Source organism: Chanodichthys erythropterus, chromosome 8 (genome assembly GCF_024489055.1).
Source record: "Chanodichthys erythropterus isolate Z2021 chromosome 8, ASM2448905v1, whole genome shotgun sequence".
Taxonomy (NCBI): domain Eukaryota; kingdom Metazoa; phylum Chordata; class Actinopteri; order Cypriniformes; family Xenocyprididae; genus Chanodichthys; species Chanodichthys erythropterus.
In genome coordinates, this window is record NC_090228.1 from 34503273 (window position 1) to 34523345 (window position 20073).

Below are 20073 nucleotides of genomic sequence, written 5' to 3' on the forward strand. Positions count from 1 at the left end.
CTCGAGAGTATGTATATTAGTTAATAAATACGATGATCCGCCTTTGATTATCGAGTGTCTTGATGGACCAATGGCAGTATAACCGCTTGAGATTCAAGAGGTTCTCGGTTCTAATCCAACAATGGATAGTATTTTTTTATTTTTTTTTTTCATTAAAACCAAAGATGTTCATCAGTGATTGTATATCAAGAGCAGGGACACGTTTATGTGTATTTTGTTTTGTGATTTCAACGTAACGAATAGAGAGTCCCCGCAACAGCGATAGATTGAAGCGCTCGTCCGTGTGAAGACTGCGCAGTGTGCAGGAGCGCCGAGAACCCTGTTGCACGCGCCTCTGATAACAGCGGCAACGAGCACTCATTTCAAAAACAACACATCCCAGCGCCAAATCGCCTATTATTAACACAAATTGATAATCAACTAGATGTGTTTATTTTGTATTAGATATCCGCGAGATGTTTCAAAAAGTGGTGGGGACAATATCGACCCTTTCAAAAAGTGGTGGGGACAATATCGACCCTTTCAAAAAGTGGTGGGGACAATATCGACCCTTTCAAAAAGTGGTGGGGACATGTCAATTAATTTATACTCCTTAATATCAAGTTTGTCAAAACACTTTGGGTGGCTTTCACACAAGGTCCCTCCTTTCTGACGATTGCTACAGTCTCATATGACTGGATATTTGAGAGGTTATGTGATTTTGATGACATGGCACCACAGCTTCAGATAATCCAGTTTCACTGACATTCGTGTATTTATGCGGGACCTACAAACACTAAACCTTAGGTGTCCCACATTACATTAGGCACATTTAGGGCATTTCGCCCTATATTATGTCCAGTGATATGGAGTGTTCTTGGCTAAATGAATATAACGACTAAATACATAGTCGTAATTTGCGGGTGGGACATGTCCCCACCACTTTTTGAAAGGGTCGATATTGTCCCCACCACTTTTTGAAACATCTCGCGGATATCTAATACAAAATAAACACATCTAGTTGATTATCAATTTGTGTTAATAATAGGCGATTTGGCGCTGGGATGTGTTGTTTTTGAAATGAGTGCTCGTTGCCGCTGTTATCAGAGGCGCGTGCAACAGGGTTCTCGGCGCTCCTGCACACTGCGCAGTCTTCACACGGACGAGCGCTTCAATCTATCGCTGTTGCGAGGACTCTCTATTCGTTACGTTGAAATCACAAAACAAAATACACATAAACGTGTCCCTGCTCTTGATATACAATCACTGATGAACATCTTTGGTTTTAATGAAAAAAAAAAAAAAACTATCCATTGTTGGATTAGAACCGAGAACCTCTTGAATCTCAAGCGGTTATACTGCCACTGGTCCATCAAGACACTCCATAATCAAAGGCGGATCATCGTATTTATTAACTAATATACATACTCTCGAGACACACAACATATTATATTATAGCAGATGTAGGGAAACTCTCATATTTTAACACATTTATAATTTTAATATCATATTATTATTATTATTATTATTATTATTATTATTATTATTATTGTTGTAATTATTATTGTAGCCTTTCATCTCAGGCATCATCTTAATTTTGCTTTAATGTGAACATGATTAATATGTTACCCAAGTCTGTAAAATATTTCAGGATACTTTAGAACCACGCTACAGGGCTTTTATTTTGAAATGCACTTTTGTAGGCGGGAAATCTGCAATCTGTTTTGCATCTCATGAATAGGAGTTTTTACTAGTAATAATACAATTATAGAGCTCTGTAATTAGAATTGTTACTAGTAAGAATTGAGTTAAAAAGCTCTCTAATTCAGTTTTTACTAGTAACAATTGAATTAGAGGAGCTCTCTAGTGGAATTGTAGAGCTCTGCAATTGGATTATTACTAGTAACAATTGAATTACAGAGCTCTGCAATTGAATTCTTACTAGTAATAAATGAATTGTAGAGCTCTCTAATTGGAATTGTTACTAGTAAAAACTGAATTATAGAGCTCTACAATTCAGTTGTTACTAGTAAGAATACAATTGCAGAGCTCTATAATTCAATTAGAGAGCTCTACAATCATAATTGTTACTAGTAAAAATTTAATTATAGAGCTCTATAATTGTAATTGTTACTAGTACAAATTAAATAATAGAGCTCTTTAATTTAATTGTTAGTAGTAAAAATATAATTACGACGAGTAACGCTGGAACGTTCTTATGCTGAAACGGCCTTCCATATTAATGTGTATTTTTACTAGTAATAAATCAATTGAAGAGCTCTGTAATTCAATTGTTACTAATAAGAATTCAATTAGAGAGCCCTATAATTGTAATTGTTACTAATAAGAATTCAATTAGAGAGCCCTATAATTGTAATTGTTACTAATAAGAATTCAATTAGAGAGCCCTATAATTGTAATTGTTACTAATAAGAATTCAATTAGAGAGCCCTATAATTGTAATTGTTACTAGTAAGAATTCAATTAGAGAGCTCTATATTCCCAATTGTTACTAGTAACAATTGAATTACAGAGCTCTATAATTAAAAATGAATGGAAGTCAATGGAGACATATGACTAGTAACTAAATTCAATTAGTAAATTCAATTAGAGAGCTCTACAATTATAATTGTTACTAGTAAAAATTGAATTATAGAGCTCTGTAATTGTAATTGTTACTAGTACAAATTAAATAATAGAGCTCTTTAATTTAATTGTTACTAGTAAAAATATAATTACAACGAGTAACGCTGGAACGTTTTTATTCTGAAACGGCCTTCCATATCACTTGTACTGTAAATCGACAAAGTAATTAACTTTTTAAATAAGCATGGATAACCATCTAGTGGCTCAGTGATCCTCCTCACCATTCTTTTCAAGTGAGCTGTAACAGCAGGAAAACAGAAAAACTGAATCCAATTTTTCAATGTCCAACTTTTCGTTTTTCGGATGAAAAATTAAACTGATGATAAGTGCTACCCATCTTAACTAAAGGTGGCATAGGTATAACATAATTCACACATTCAAAACCTGTGCTTTTAATATTGTCTGAAAATTTGTAGATAAACAACTGCATATTTTGAGTTTATGCATGAAAGCGCCCTCTGGCTTTTGGATGTGGCAGCATTTGACCATAATTTATTGAGAAACTGAGCATAATAATTGCACAATTAATTGTTACACCCCTACAGTATTGCCACTGCGCATCTGTGATGGCTAAAATTTTGCCGCACAATGGGTAACACTGGATAGATACAACAGTACATCATCTAATCATAAAAAAAGTAATGTAGTACCTATTATAACACGGCATAGCAGTGTTTTTCCAAAGGCCTTCTTCACCCCTGAGCCGTCCATGTTCATTGTTGCCATCAATCTGTTGGTAAAAACTCTGACAAAAGAAAAAAGACAACCAAGTAATATCAGTGATCATTACTTGTTAAGATTATTGAACAATACAACTAAGTGACCAGAACAGCTGAGCCTTCAAGCAGAAAAGGAATGTCTTACAGTTTTTCACCATCACTTGGTGCATTTCCTGAATCATCATCAACATTTCTACAACAATATTGCACTGTTCAGATTAGTATTATCTATGGATTTCGTCTGATTTACAAATTATACCCCCACATCTGATTTTTTTTTTGTGTGGTGCATTCGCACAAAATTTAGAATTATAATGGGTTCTAATGAGTTTACATTTATATTTACATTTAGTCATTTAGCAAATGCTTTTATCCAAAACACAAAGAGTTCAGGAAGCAATAAGCGATATGTCTTACAGGAGAAATAATACAGTAGGTGCTAATACAAAGTTACTGGTTTTAACAAAAGCTAGACCACTACATGTTGAGAGAAAGAGAAAGGGTTAGTGTGTTTTGCGGTCAAATATTCATTTGGAATATTGTGAGAGATGTGGTTGACCGGACAGAAGAATGTTCCACCATGGAAGGAGTTATCGCTTTGTATTTTATTGCAATAGATTTGTGAACTATCAATATGTGTCTTGCATTAAACACTTCGATGGAATATAATTGTAAATAGTTTGCAGAAAATAACTGGTGTTACGCCGCCTTCACACTGGCAGTTGAAATCAGCTCCGTAATACGCAATACGCCCCCAGCGGACGTCGTACTACACCGTTGAAAAGCGTCGGAAGCGAGTAGAACAAAAATGGCGGAGAGATTAAAACGATTTCAACTGCCAGTGTGAAGGTGGCGTTAGGGATTTAAATACATTTGTTAAGAATTTTTACATAATTATAAATAAATGTTGATAATTTCCATGTCTAAAGACGTTTCCATTTTAAACGCCAAATATAGGCAAATCCACGGACAACTAACAGGCATTAGGACGAACGTAAAGAGGGCGCTTGAGACGCGCACAAGTCAGCAATATTTCTGATGATTTATTGGCGTGAAGTTTCGTGCACAATGACAAACAGGAGTGCAACATTCTCCAAATGGCAATATTCACTGCATATTCCACAAATGAACATAACGGACATGCAATACTTACATTACATTATCACACCAAGTACTGTCACTAATGGCCCTTTCAGATAGGACGCGGACCGCGCTGCGCTATGAAATGAAACCGATATATTTCAATGGCTTGCGCAGCGCGACTCGGACCAAAGCGGAGCTCAGCATGGCCAATAAAAACGGTGCATCCAAACAACCACGGAAATCAAAATGAAAACTCCGCCTACTGTTGCTCTGGCCAGCGTAACGCAAATCAATCTGTATCTGATTCTGAAGGGCTACATTTTTTTTCTCCATTTAATAAAGAACTATTTCGTCAGAAAGATATTTCTTGTGAAAGAAATACAGTTACAAATTCAAGCATTTTATCCAAAATTCAGGCACTTTTCAAACCTTGAAAACACAACATCAAAATTCAAGCACTTTCAAGGATTTCAAGCACCCGTACGAACCCTGTGGTATGAGCCACCACAGGCATTTAACAATATAAAACACATTAGCACATGGCATTTTGGGGTTAATATGGAAACGACAGTTACCATGGTGAATACACAATACTAACAAGAACTGTTAATGAAACATGGAAACTGCTCCTGGTGAATAGAATGAAAATCTGACTGTGAATGAAACACTCTCACAATTAAATAAATAATATTCACCATTAATCAGCAAACCTTCTAGTAGCCTACTTTCTTCAAACCGTCTCTCTTCTCCAGTGGGTTGGGCTAACCCAAAAACGAACGCGGCAAAACTGATAAAACGAATGCGGAACTTTTGAAATGAACACGGCAAAACTGATGAAATGAACGCGGCAAAAAATCGACCAATCAGAATTTTGGTCGAACCAGAACGTATCGACCAATTAATCGACTAATCGACTGGGACAGTACAGCCCTAATTTAAAGCAGGCCGAAGCAAGCCGTACCGTACCGTGCAACGTTTTGGCACACTGCTATTTTACTTAGTTTTAGTCTATTTTGCGATTGAAACTTGTTTTCTGGCTGCATTGAGTCCATATAAGCAGATCCGGGCTTGTGGACACCGAATCCTGTTATTTAAACATGCCATCTGGCTCTTCTGCGTGTCTGAGTGAATGAACTCATGAGTCATCTGAGAAATGCACCAAAGCATGGTATCACTTACCTTTTCATCATATTTTTTACACAGTCCTCAATGTCTGCACCCCCAATCCTGACTAACCGAGACACCTGAAAAGATTTTGAAATTTTTATTTTTTTTTCACCATCAGAAACACAGAAAAAAAACAGTATTAGTATTGGCCTGGCATAGTTATACTGACCATCACATTCCTCTTTTCTTCAACGGCCAGTTGCCCTTCCAAATTTTTTAGCTCACGCCTGCTGTTCATTTTCTCAAGGTGGAACAGAGACTCTGGGGGCTCACGGTTTTGGCCCACCTCTGACAGTTTTGCTCGAATATCAGAAAGAAGATAAAGGACCCGCCTTTGGAATTCTGAAAGTCAAATTGGAATGAAAAATATTTGTCCCATTTGCAAAAAAATACCACTTTCAGTAAGAATATGAGGTGGTATACTTACTTCCATTATCTAATGGGAATAGCTCTCCACCCTCTCTGTGCTGGTTCCCCCTAGCTGGTCTTTGGGAGCACTCATAAGAAGAGCTGGAGCGCTGGTGTGGAGAGCTGTCCCGTGGGCGTGAAGAGCTGTGGCGTGAATTGTGGGACTGCTGGCGTGGGGTGCTGTGAGTCGGAGATTGGGACCAGTGGCGTGGAGTGCGGGACAGCTGGCGTGGGGTGCTGAGAGTCGGAGATTGGGACCGGTGGCGTGAAGTGGTGTGGCGTGGAGTGCGGGACCGCTGGTGTGGGGTGCTGTGAGTCGGAGATTGGGACCGGTGGCGTGAAGTGGTGTGGCGTGGAGTGCGGGACCGCTGGCGTGGAGTGCTGTGGGTTGGAGATTGGGACTGGTGGCATGAAGTGGTGTGGTGTGGCGTGCGGGACCGCTGGCGTGGGGTGCTGTGAGTCGGAGATTGGGACCGGTGGCGTGGAGTGCGGGACCGCTGGCGTGGGGTGCTGTGGGTTGGAGATTGGGACTGTTGGCGTACAGTGCTGTGGCTGGGAGTGTGGGACCACTGGCGTAGAGAGCGAGAACTTTGGAGCAGAGAGTCATGGAATGGACTCCTGGACCTGGATTTAGAATCATTTTCTTCTGATCCTAAAGCCTGGCTAGACATTTCTCGAATCCTTGGTGGTTTTGGAAAGGACAGACCTGAGGGATGAAAGACAACCAAAATGTAACAATAAGATGAAGGATTGGCAGCAAGTATGTACACTGTTTTGGATCTGGATATATATATCTCTACAGTATAGGTATTAGGGCTGGGCGATGTGACAATGTTATCGTATATCGCAGATGTCTTGCAAATATACCGATTAAAACAAACAGATACCAGACAATAATTAATAATAATGGAAAATATGCCTTATTAATGTTTATCATGCGATGTAGGCTTTAGTGTGAACATTATGTTGTTCATATTCCCAGGCAGTCAGTAACAGTGGCAGAATTCAGGAAACGCTGTTTTGTTGAATATGTGCTGCTGTTTTCTGCCGGTTGCCACAGAGATAGACCAAGAGAAAGATGAGCTGCATCGGCAAAGCAAAATCTTACCCTCGCGGAGGCTGTACCGGTGTTCAAATTGTCCTACCCTGTCAGATTTTCCTACCGCAGAGCAACATTTATTATAATCTGAAATTAAACACTTGAACAATGTTTTGTGGTGTGGCAACCATGGTATAAGAGGAATAATTGACTCCTGTCCGTTCAATTATACTTAAAATGCACACTCGATGTGCGTCGTGGCAGCATTACCTCGAGTGTGCATTATATGAGTATAATTGAACGGCTCGTCATCAATTATTCCTTACTTATACCATGGTCTCTTTGAATACTCTATTCTAATTGGCTGGAAGAAGTGCACCAGCTTCCAGTGAGTCTACATTGACTTGCATTGTAGTTTCCTTTTCTACAATGGAGGTCAATGTAGACTCGCTGTCACCGGAAGCTGCTGATTTGTGTTTGTAACTTTTGAAATATGAATATTTTTGTTCCAAAAACCCACCGATCTGCTTCGTCCTGCTTTCATGCTCATCCTCATCTGTGTAAGAGGAGAAACAACAGTATAATTACCATACATAGTATCACAACATATATTATGCTCCAGCACCAGAAACTAGGGCCCTGTCAAAATGAGCAAGTATTCTGTACCTAAAATAAACCCTGGGTATATTTTTTTCTTTGATACCCTCTTGACAGGACCACATTCTTCCTCACTGAGCTCTGCAGTACTTGTTTGGTCAAAGGCTTCACACATTTCCTGATTTTCTGATGTAAATAGAAAACAAACAAGCTTTTAATACCTTCATTGATTTGATTAGTAGAAAAAACAATTTCGCTTTTAAAAATGGATGTAAACTCACTTGACTTGAATTTGATTTTCAGCAGTGGAAACATTTTCCAGCTACTTGTTGGCGTTCGCATCTCTTTAGCTGCTTTAGTTACATTAGCCCCTGGTGGCCAGTGTATCATGTTGTCCTTCACCCAAACCTCTGGGATGACTCCCTCCTCCTCTCCATTTGGCTCTTTCCAAACCGCCCTGACCCACATCATGTACCTATACAAAAATCAAAACAAATCAGTAGTAAATCAGACAGTAGTATATTACATTGCATTATCCTATACATTTATACATAGGTATGTGCAATCACCTGAGATCGAACCCACAACCTTTCATTGTTAATGCAATGCTCTTACCACTAAGCTACAGGAAAGCTATATTATTGCAGTTGTAACAACTGGTCAGCTTAACCATTCTCTGAAGATGCTGCATGCAATCTATATAAGGGCAGCATTTTCCCCTCCACTCTCAGAACAAGCATCATATACAACCTCCACAACCTCACAAAGATAATGGAAGAGCAGTTAAAAACATTAGTTGATACCAGTGATATACTTACAATTCAGTTACGTTCTATTTCATGCAACATGGGGAACAAAATTAATCCTGTGTCAGCTTCACCAGGGTTGACTGGCAGACAGACAACTTTACGAATCAACTGCTGTTTGCTGATCAGTCGACGTGTAGTTCTACTGATATCTCTAACACGGACAATGTTGAGCAGTTTAGAATCACAAGGATCAGTGAAGAAACTCTCTGTTTTGCATTGGTGTAGCACATCGCAAACCAAGGTGCCGTCTTCATGCATTTCCTTCACAAAGACATAGTCCTTGTTCTGAAGGATGAAACAACAATCTCTTTGCCTTGTGGATATGTGAGTAAAGCTCTCTTTGGTAAAAGGCCTAGATTTTGTAGAATTTTCTAGTTCTGCTAGACGCTTGGCAACTTGGGCTATAGGATTGCGAGATTGTCTGACCATTTTCTTTAGAGTCTGCAGGTAGTTCTCAAATGGAAAGCATGAAATCCCATTCAGTGAACAGTTGAAGTGTTCCACATCATCTGGTAAGTGAATTAGTGAATGAACATTGTATACAGCAAAGGTGTTTCCATATATAGCCTCACACTTCTTCACATAGTACATGAGTAGCTCTCGGGCATAGTCTAAGTGTTCCTTACGGTCTGCATCATTCGAATTCAAAAGGACAGACACCGCAACCATCAAGGAAAGAAAGTGTTTGTATACAGCATGTGAAACCACTTTTCTTAGAACCACTGGTCCAGTATAAAGGAGAAACTGTCTAAGTTCCGTAGCCTTCCATCTGTCCAATTCCAGTAAAGTCCTAGGTTGCCGTGCAAACTCACTAGGTAGTTCTCCATTCAATGCCTTTAGTTTATCTGAAATGTCACTCCTTTGCTGAAATGACAGTCTGCATGTGTGGGGTCCTCTCTGCATGTAGTGAAGCATTCTCCTAACTACACCCAAACACACCAAGTGCATGTAGTCCAATGCAAATGGCCGAACACATGGAATTCCAGCTAGTGTCAGTGGGGATTTCTCAATTTGATGGTCTTTGTAGGCAAGTCTACTGAAATCTGCTTCAGACCTTGCAACAACACCAGGCGATGTAGCACCAAGAACAACGCGTCCCACATAGGTGCCTTTAACTGTGCAGCGCTCACATGCGAAGTAGCTATTGTGATTCTTTATGCATTTCAGGAATGATCGAGCTGGTGCATCACAAACAAAGGATTTTACAGTCACTTGCAGTGCTTTCTCTCCATGGACTATGCCATCTTGCATAAGTTGCTGCAACTCCTGTAGAAAATCAGAGAGGTAATCTTTAACTGGGCTCGGTTTTGCTTTTCCACAATAGAGTGCCACAATGAAGGGTGCAAAATCATGGAAACTGCACAGGATTGGCCACATTTGCAGACTTGATGATTTAAATAATGGAATGCCATCAATGTTAAAGCACAGAGCTATTCGGTCTTCATGGAAAACAGGATTCTGGGATAAAACCTTCAGTACTCCTGATGCAATACCAAAGTAGGCATATTGTCCACCACACAGATCAACTACTTCCACTCGTTTAGGGGTTTTCAGCAGGGTTCTGGCATCCTTGGGAAGGCGATGTCCTTGGCGCCTTAGAATATCTAGTAGTTCATTTAGTCCAGATCGCTTGCATTTGTTGGTAACTGCCCATGCTGCAATTTCCTCTCCCAGATCAGGAGCAGTTTCCTCTGCAGAATCATCACACAAATAGTCAGCAACCTCAGGGTCAGTGTCAGAAGACAGCACTAACGCATCAGAGTCATAATCTGAAATGTTGCCATCGGCTGAAGGTGGCAAAGAGTCAGTTTCATCCTCACTGAACCGAGCCCTCAGTAACCCATCTGTATCACTGTTTGAATCCTCATCTGCAAGAGACAGCACTTCAGCATGACGTTTCCTCCAGTTTCTGTGGTATGCCATTATTTAGCGTCACAGGTAGCTGCAAAATAAGAGGAGTCCATATGGATCTCTAAAACATTTACATATATTTACAAAGATGTTGCGGAATAATGACAATGCATGGGCCTTTGTTATATTTTTAAACATTAAAACAAATTATAATGCATTTCAGCAGTAAGGAATACCATCATTAATTAACAGACAAACAAATAATAAATAAAATCTATACTGAACTTTTTGCTTCAACCTCAGTCAAAACCAGATACTTCCTTGTTAGTATTTTAATACGTTAGTTGTATTATCCATCTATAGACACTTAAACGATAAATTAAATTTAGCATATAGAGGTGCTAAAATAAATATTTTTTTACGATGCATCGCAATGCAGACATGGGCACTTCAGCAGTAATAGACCATAATCGATTATAGTCTACTGCTGGTTTTCTGATGGCATTCATCGCTATATTGCTGTTGTTTTTTGGTGTTTACAAAAAAATAATTTACATTAAAAAAAAAATCCGAACGCACTGCCTATGTAGCTCTGCCCTAAGTCAAGAGCGGGACTCATGCAATACTTTGGTACATGTATTATTATCAAATATCAATATGTAATTAGTCACATAAAATAATATAAGATCTGTGGCAGCCGCATTGTGAAATCGAATCTAATACATGAGAATCGTAATCGTATTTATGTGTTTGGTGAGGGGAAAGATGAGGAACTCGGTCCATTGTTACACCAAACAGCACATAGGCTATAGGTTGATCACATTGGATCTGTGTTTTAATTTTGGCGATAACTGTCTGTTCTGTTTAGCTTGTTGCATTTTATGGGGAATAACAGCAGACATTATGAGGCGGAGGTGGTGTCATCCTGATCTTGACTTGTACACCGTAGCCTACCTTTAAGTGGCTTAACCAAAGTGACTTCAACTTATTATTATATCTAATAAAATGAGATGAAAATGACAATTATTAAGTTATAAGTTATATAAAACATTACTTATTCAACCAAACAGGATTTTTTTTTTTAATCAAATAAAGCTTTTATCATCTTCAACTAACTTTTCAGCCCACAATGGCCAACTGAATTAACCAGTCTTACTAATGATCAAAGCTCATTCACATCTTGAATTCTCTGTGGTTCATTTTAAATGATTCAGTGATCTCTTATATTCCCTATAGTGACTGAAAAGTTCAATAGCTTAAATGAAGCGGTTCAAATGAGTCATTCGTGTGCAAGTCATCGTTCTGAACGCAATGTGTTACTGGCGAACTCGTTGTGTAAGTTACAGTATACGACGATTCAATGATCCAACTGCACTGATAAAGACATAATGATGTACGTCATGTTAATTTCGCATATAGTGGACACAATTTTGAATTATAACGTTAACTGGTTATGTTGCGTTTTGTCGAATCGCATCGGGAAAGAGATTCAAACGTTAGGGCATTTTTGTTAGTACGAACAAAAATTGTAAAACTAACAGTACTCGTGACATTTCAAAATAGACATTTTAAAAAAAACAATAGTTACCTGCGATCTAACTGTTAAATTACGTTACCTCAGAATCCTTCACAGTAACAAATGGCGGGAAATTTCAATTCACCAAAAAGAACAAAATACTCATTGCAACATCAAATATTTAATCAAAACACAATCTTCTAAGTTTTCAAAGTTACCCAATTATGTTTTATTTAATGAGATGTTTATTACTCACCTGATAAAAGCGCCAACCTTGTCGAGCTGCTTCGACTTGACGTCTTCACCACTGCCACTGCCACTAGCCTCTATGTTGTACCAAAGTCCCTTTATGGTTGTATGCAAGACGTGATGACGTGCATTTCAACGGTCATCAACGTCGTAAATCCTCCAAATATTTTTTATTTTTATTTTTTCCGTGTATACATGTATAACATTATGTCATACTAGGTTTGCATCAAATTGCACACAAAAATAAATTAATTAATTGTAGTCCATTCTTCAGCTGCAAAACAACCCGAGAATGTGAAAAAGGCGCCGTCTACAGGTGGTATTAGGAATAGAGAATATGAATGGACAGTGTAGGCCCTACATTTTTCATAATAAAAAAGAAAATAGAATTTCTGAAAAATAAATATGATTTTTTAAGAACCCTAGCATTGCATCTATCAGTTGAAGACAAGAAAATAGAAAAATAATTTTAAAATATGTAGCCTGTTCACTATGAAAAATTTAATGAAAAATGTAAATTTTCCATAAATTAACATGTAGTTGTAATACTGTATATACTTGGTATTACAATTTCATTATCAATTATGGCAAATATATTTTAAATTTAAGGTATATAAGGATATACACATACTTAATGTGGGGTTACAGCAAAAATGCTGCATATTTTTTTTTTTTTTGTAATTTAGCAAATCAGTATATTTTGGGTAAAATATAATATATTCACCTCTTTCATTATCAGTATGCCTACTGTAAGTTACTCAATATAATTCAACTTTGAAAACAAAACAAATATACAACAATCAAAGTCAAATAATGTTATATAAATAGTTTTTTGTTGTTGTTGTTTATGTTTTTAACCACAGAAGTTACAGAAGTCCATTTTCATGCAGAAATCAAACACCATATGATTCAAAACATATGCCGAATGGATGCATTTTGAAGAAAAAAAATTGCTATTTACATTGATATCAATGTGATGTCAATATGACATCAACTGAACGCCTATAACACGACGTTGATTTGACGTCAACTCAATGTCAAACATGTTGGCCCATATACTTACATAATCAATTTCAGTATGGGATGAACCTAATATTTTCACCAATTAAGCACTGGAAGGACTTGATGAATAATCTGACTTTGAAATTATGTTTTGCAGCATCTTGATCAAATCTTGTCTAATATTTGACGTCAAATTGACATCAAGGTGCCCGCTGGGAGACCTGTGTGTGTGCGTTTTATATCACTAGTGCAGTGTCCGTTTTCGGAGCATAAGCCCTGCCCGCGTGAGGTGCGCCGCTTCCCGCTCACGCTGTTCTGACTGTAGTTTACTAAAAGTTTATTAATTCTGAATGTGTCGCGTCTTGCGTGTCCATCTATATGCGACACTGCACTCCCTTGTGAAGTCGATTGGATGAACGGTTCTCGAAATAATCAAAATGCAAACGGACATACAGACACAGATTCCTGCCTTTATTAGAGAGAAGAATATGTTCAGCCCCTCTCTCCGAAGCTTCGAATAGTCGATGTTCATTACTACCGAAGCTTCGAAGCTCAAAAAATGGTATTCGGACCAGCCCTAAACTTTTTCCTCTTACAAGGCTATTCCTGAATTCAGTATTATTCTGGGGGCCGGATGGAAATCTCTGGCGGGCCGGATTTGGCCCGCCGGCCGCCAGTTGACGTTGCATGCTTTACATCATAATAATGAGAAACTTCCTCATAATGACTTGATATATCATTATATTGAGAAAATTTCGCATAATAACAAGAACATTTCTTGTAAAAGTGGAAAAAAAAAGTCAAAATCTAAAGTATCATTAAATAAAATCAATTATAAATTATCAGTATTTTCAATTCTCAGAGCATCTACTGTGGTTACGAACGACATCTGCTTGTGCTCACCAGTGGAAACTAGCATGAAAGCAACGGCTTAAAAAGAATCAGAAAAAAATCTAATTAATGAAGGAATGTGACATTTATTCATTAAGTATAAATGTAATGTCTTCATAAAATGTTCGGGTTAATGTGTTAATATTAACATGTGTATTTCACGGATGTGTCTAGGCTATTTGATGTGCAGGTTAGCCTAGACGTACAGAAAACACCTTTTAAGATGTTTATGACTTGTTATATGCAAAACTACCTGAAAATATGTTTAGCAGATGTTTGTACACAGCTTTTCAGATTGTCATACGCATACTTTAACAGAATTGGATATGTAGGTGTGTGCTGATTTGCTTCTGATCTACATATACTATTGTCATCACTTCAAAAAAACTATGAAATCCTATCTTATAGAAAATTGTTTTTAATATATATTGTAACTTTTATGTAAAGGATCATTCGTTGCACCCAGAATGCAAACCAGAAGATACAAAGAAGTAATTATGATCTCACAATTTCAATGCAATATTGAGGCATAGATCAAAGACCAAATGTTTGGTCGTTGTTATGAAGTCCACAGGAGAAGAGAACCTAAGTGCAGTTTAATATGATCCAAAACATGAACAAAATACAAAAACAAAGACGTGGCTTGACCAAAACTGACACTCACCAAACAGCAGGTTACACAAACAAAGCTAGACAAGAGAACAATGAAACATGAGTGTTATATATACACAGACTGATGACTAAACAAAGACACCTGTGAATGATCAACAAAGAACCATAAGGTGTTTTCAACATCGGCTGCGACTGGAGGTAATCGATCGCTGAGTGTATCCGCATGCAGACGGGGAGACGTGAAGTCGGACACTTTCTGCTTCTCGTAGTGATGCTCGTGCTGCGTTTGCATACTTTATTTCACAGCTGAAGTGAAATAAATGCAATATTTGACTAATACACTGATGTTTCAGAATTTTCATTCAATACTTTATGTACTGCTTACAGCTTCTGTTTTTACAAGGATAAAGTTAATCATATTATTGAAATACCAATGTAGTGGGATCTACGTTTTTATCAGTTTTATTTTGATAAACATGACACAATATAACATTGCGACTACATGAAAAGAGCTTCAACTGTTATAAAAACACAGATTTGTGAGCATTAGTGGAACTAAAGTTTTCAGAATAAATGCGAAACATGATTGTTGTCATGCGGTGAATCCAGCCAATCGTGAAACAGCTGTGTCGTCATCAGAGCTTGTACAGCTCCTCCAGAGATTGTATATAATGGGGAGATAAGGGTCTGTATCTCTTACTTTTGGAGAAAGCGTAACGGCTAACTTAATCACGTGTGGCACCTCTCAGCCTATAATGTAATGGCAGCGACATCAGTCGCAACTGCCTTCTCTTAAAAAAATATATTTTATCAAGCTAAAATCTACATATATTTCCCAAAAAAGTATTGTTTAGTGTAAAACATTCTGAAGATTGGCAAACAGGCTGTACATTAATTAATTGATTAGCTATTTCCCCACAAAAGCTGTTTAATCAGCATAGTGAAGCCTCTCATCCATTGACTTCCATTCAAAAAACAGCCTCCGGTCTCATTCCCTGCGTACCGCGGGGGGCGTAGCATTAGCATTAGCTGTTACGCTTTTTTGGCTAAAGGTTGCAGGCTTGCCTTCCAGTGGCTTTGTCTCCTCTTGAGAAACTGCGCTGGCTGACTCATCCGACTGGGGCGGTTTGGCAACACTGTGACTGGAGCCAAAGAGCTTAGAACCCAAGAGGCGACACTTTGATACTTTTTGGGTAATAGTCACTAGATGGCACTCCGGTAGCGCGGACACCATTATGGGGTGAAAATACTAACTGGACCATGTCGTGGCAGATTCGATGTCTCTTTGTCCCTCTTGTCTCGAAGAAAAACTTGCAGAGTCGAAGTTCCAGGTCTCAGAAGTATTTAACTTTATTGTCAAGCAACAAAGTGAGATGCCAGCTCCGCATCTGAGGCTCCCTTAGCTGGGGCACTATTTTATACATTTTTCTTATCTCTTAAAAAAACATACCAAAGTAATATCATTGGCTGGTAATATTCGCTCTTACATTTTCCCATATTCTCACTTACACGTGCTCTCCCCTCACACCTCTTTCCATGTACTCCCCGACCTTTCTGCCATAGACATTACACTAATATAATTGCAGGTGTTGCTTATGTAATAGGGGTGTAACGATTCACTCGTTTTCTCGATGCATCGATTACAAATCCTGACGATGCATATGCATCGATTTTGAAACATGTTTTTTTGAATCGTGAATCGCTAATTTCGGCCGATAATCGATGTAAAATGTTATGAATCGGATTAATCGCGATTCTATAGCGATTCAGTGCTTTAAAATATATAAACATTAAATTACTACATGCGCGAATTGATGAAGACGTTGTGCGCCTAATTCGCGCCCTCACAGCTCTCATTCACAGATACGTGCGGTTGCCTTTCACTGGAATGCGCTCGCGCTCCGTCCGTGCCTCTCATTGACATATTTTTGAGAAGCTCTCCTCAGGACTGCCACTGTTGTTAACATGAGCAGATGACAGCTCTCTATTATAATAGCAATAGTCCTGAGTCAAACTGCTCAAGCTATTGATAAAGCTGCCAAGTCATTGCGTGGCCACTACTGTTGAAATAAAACGCTTTTATTGAGTGGAAACGTCGCCGTTATTTTCTACACGATAAAATACTTAAGTTTTACGGAAATGGGTCATATAGTATATACCATTGACATTACCTGAGCAGTTGAAGTAAATCTCCGCTCATTCAAGGGCGCGCATTTATTGCATGGACGGACCAAACACATAATGTAAGTGTCTAAATGCATACGCACAGTTCCAGTGAATGATAAATGAAATTATGAACCTAATGTCGTTAAACTGAATGCACGAAGGAAACTGCTGAAGTAACTACAACATTAACAACACTGAAATAAGAGCGCGCGGTTTATCTATCAGTCAAATGCTCATTAAAGTTGCGTTCGTTACTATGGCAACAGTAAACAACCAGCGCGTTTTCTTTCAGAATCATCATAAGGGAAATGCTCCGTATAAAGAGAACAAAGAGGGCTTTTCTTACTATTCCGTGAAGAAAAGTTAGTTTAGGATTAGTTGGAAAAGTGCATGATATTCTTAGGTAGTCTCTCCATGTAAGCATTACAGTAGTATGTTTAATGTACCTGGAACACTTTAATAAGGTTGTGTAGCCATTTACACTATCCTACACTATTGTTAACATGAACTAGGCCTAACAATACTTTTAAAGCATTTTAAAATTTTGGCTTATGTAAATTTCCACAAATGCCATTTTTATAGGCTATTAAAATAAAGTTATGTAGCATCATTAAGAACTAACATGAACTAACATTAATAATGGACAAAAGGTTTTTTTGTTTTGTTTTGTTTTTTTTGCCCCCACTGTCTAACCGCCTGAAGGTCGCTGTTTTATTCTCACCCTGACTAAGACACACTGGGAGAAGCATTTGAATGCCTATGAATGCATTATTAAAATGGAGAATCAAATCGAATTAATCGAATCGCATCGAATTTTAATGTGAATCGTCTCGAATCGAATCGTTCTGAATTTGCAAAAATCGTCCTTGAATCGAATCGAACACCCATGAATCGTGAATCGAATTGATTCGCTGTATACCCAAAGATTCACAGCCCTATTATGTAAGAGAATTTTCTTAGTAAGGGTGACCAGCTTCCAGCCACTGTACATCTTTTGACTTCATTTCTCATGGGCCTTCTGCCAATTTGATGGTCAACCCTTTTCCCATGGGTCAAATGAAACATTGTATCAAACCAGTCAATACACCCCAGAGGCAAGATGCCTTCATATGACGCACTTAACAATGGTCTTGTTCATTTGACAGCCACCTGTTGTCTAGTGGAAAATTACCAACGAAATATGCTCAGTGGCCAAGTAAACTTGTTTGACCCTTACAGTTACAAAGGCCAAGAGGCCTCAAAACACTTCTAACTTTTATAGTAAGCAAACAAATTCTACAATTGTTTTCTATAGGATGGATAAAATACTCCATCAACCATAGAATCCTTCACAACTTAAGCACCCAAATTCAGCGAATTTCATAGAAATAGAACAGTTTTTTAAATTAAGTCACCAGTAAATTGTATGGCTCCTACAGTAAATGTTTTATTGTCTTATATATGTTTTATTTTACCAGTTGTGGAATCCAACCATTCATCCATCTGAAGTAACGTAGTTAGCCTACTTTATTGAGTATTTCCATTTTATGCAACTTTACACATTTATTAATAGTAAATTAATAATTAATACATTTAAGATCATCATGTTTGCAGTGAACAATATATTTCAGACCTAGTGGAGTATAGTAATAATATCTAGGTCTGAATTGAAATAGGCTATATTGTACATTTTAATGGATCATGCTACAAACATAATGATCTTATAATACATGATGCATTGCTGTGTCCGTTACTGCATAATTCACACTTTTGGACACTTTTGCTTTAACGGACATTAGACAACACTGCAAAATCAAGCTGTTATATTTATATATTTATTGTCCAACATTCCCAATATTTCTGATGCATGTCCTTAATTTAATTTCATTTGTTGGTATTAATTCAGTGTTTATAAGCCTTTTAATGAATTTTAACCCAAACTGACTGGGTTTTTAGAGAGCAAAGGTTTTGTGAAAAAAGTGGAAGACTTAAACACAAAGGGCCCTATAATACACCCGGCGCAATGCGACGCAAGGTGCAGCGCAAGTGTGTTTGCGTCCGGCGCCGTTCGTGTTTTCCCGTTCAGCGCCACGTCCTTAAATTAGTAAATGCATTTGCGCCAGTTAGTGCGCCCATGGGCGTGCTGGTCTAAAAAAAGAGGTGTGTTCAGGCGCATTGGCGGCGCATTGCTATTTTAAGGAGCTGAAAATAGACTGCGCCATAGACCAACTCAAACCTGGTCTAAAGTCTAAAGTCAATGGCGCAATATTTTTTTGTTAGAGCGCGTTGATAGTGTAAGGAACCCTGCATCGGCCCAAAAACGGACTCCGACGCCCCCGGGCGAAGGTTAACACGTGTATGCCTTTTGCGCTTTACACTTTGCGTTTAGATCGTTAAAATAGGGCCCAAAGTGTGTAAAATAAACTGTTAAAAGGATTTGATGATCACTAGTGATAGTATTTTATTCTGTGTTGTCATCATTCAGGTTGGATTTCAACTTTAATGTACGTTTTGTATTAACAAAGCAGCTGATATTGCCATAGAAACTAGTGGACTGTGACTCACTTTCACCACAAAATGGCGGAAACGCAGGACTACTGCTGAGCGCCGGTGTTTCAATGGAACCTTCTACTGAGTGTCGCTTCTTGTTAGTGTATATTCTTTGACTGTGACTGGAGCACTGATGGCAGGAAATGACAGTAGCTCTGGTAGTGATCCGGAAATGGAAGATGAATCGTGTAGTGGGAGTACAAGAGGGAATGAATGGTGGAAAGTAGTCAATCTGAAAAGAAAGAAATCTAATAATCAATGATCATTTACGGATAGTGGAAAGGAGAGTAGGAAAAACATAGAAGAATATAAAGTAATGAAGAAATTTGCAGAATCAGGCATGACGATAAACCCAATTAAACTGACAAAACCTCTGAATAAAGCGTTAGGAGAAATAAATAGTGCAAAGACTCTGAGAGATGGAAACTTGATTATCATGTGTAAGGATGAAAAACTACAAAAGAAGGCACTAAGTATAAATTCGATGACTTTCAGTGTCATGAACATTGATTGACATGAAACCCTGGGTTAGAGGAGTACTAGAATTCCTACTGATGTGAATACTGATAAAATTAAAAGTTGCGTCAAAGGTAATTGGAGCAAAATACTTCAATATGTGAAAAATAAAGAAAGGATGGACAGTCTATTAGTTATGCTTCAGTTTGATGAGGAAAGAATGCCAGAGAGGGTAAAAATAGGATACGTAGTTACCCAGTAAGACCTTACTTGCCTCCTCCGCTTAGATGCTTCAAGTGCCAGAAGTATGGCCATGTTAGTGCTGTTTGCAGAGGAAAACAATGTTGTGCGAGA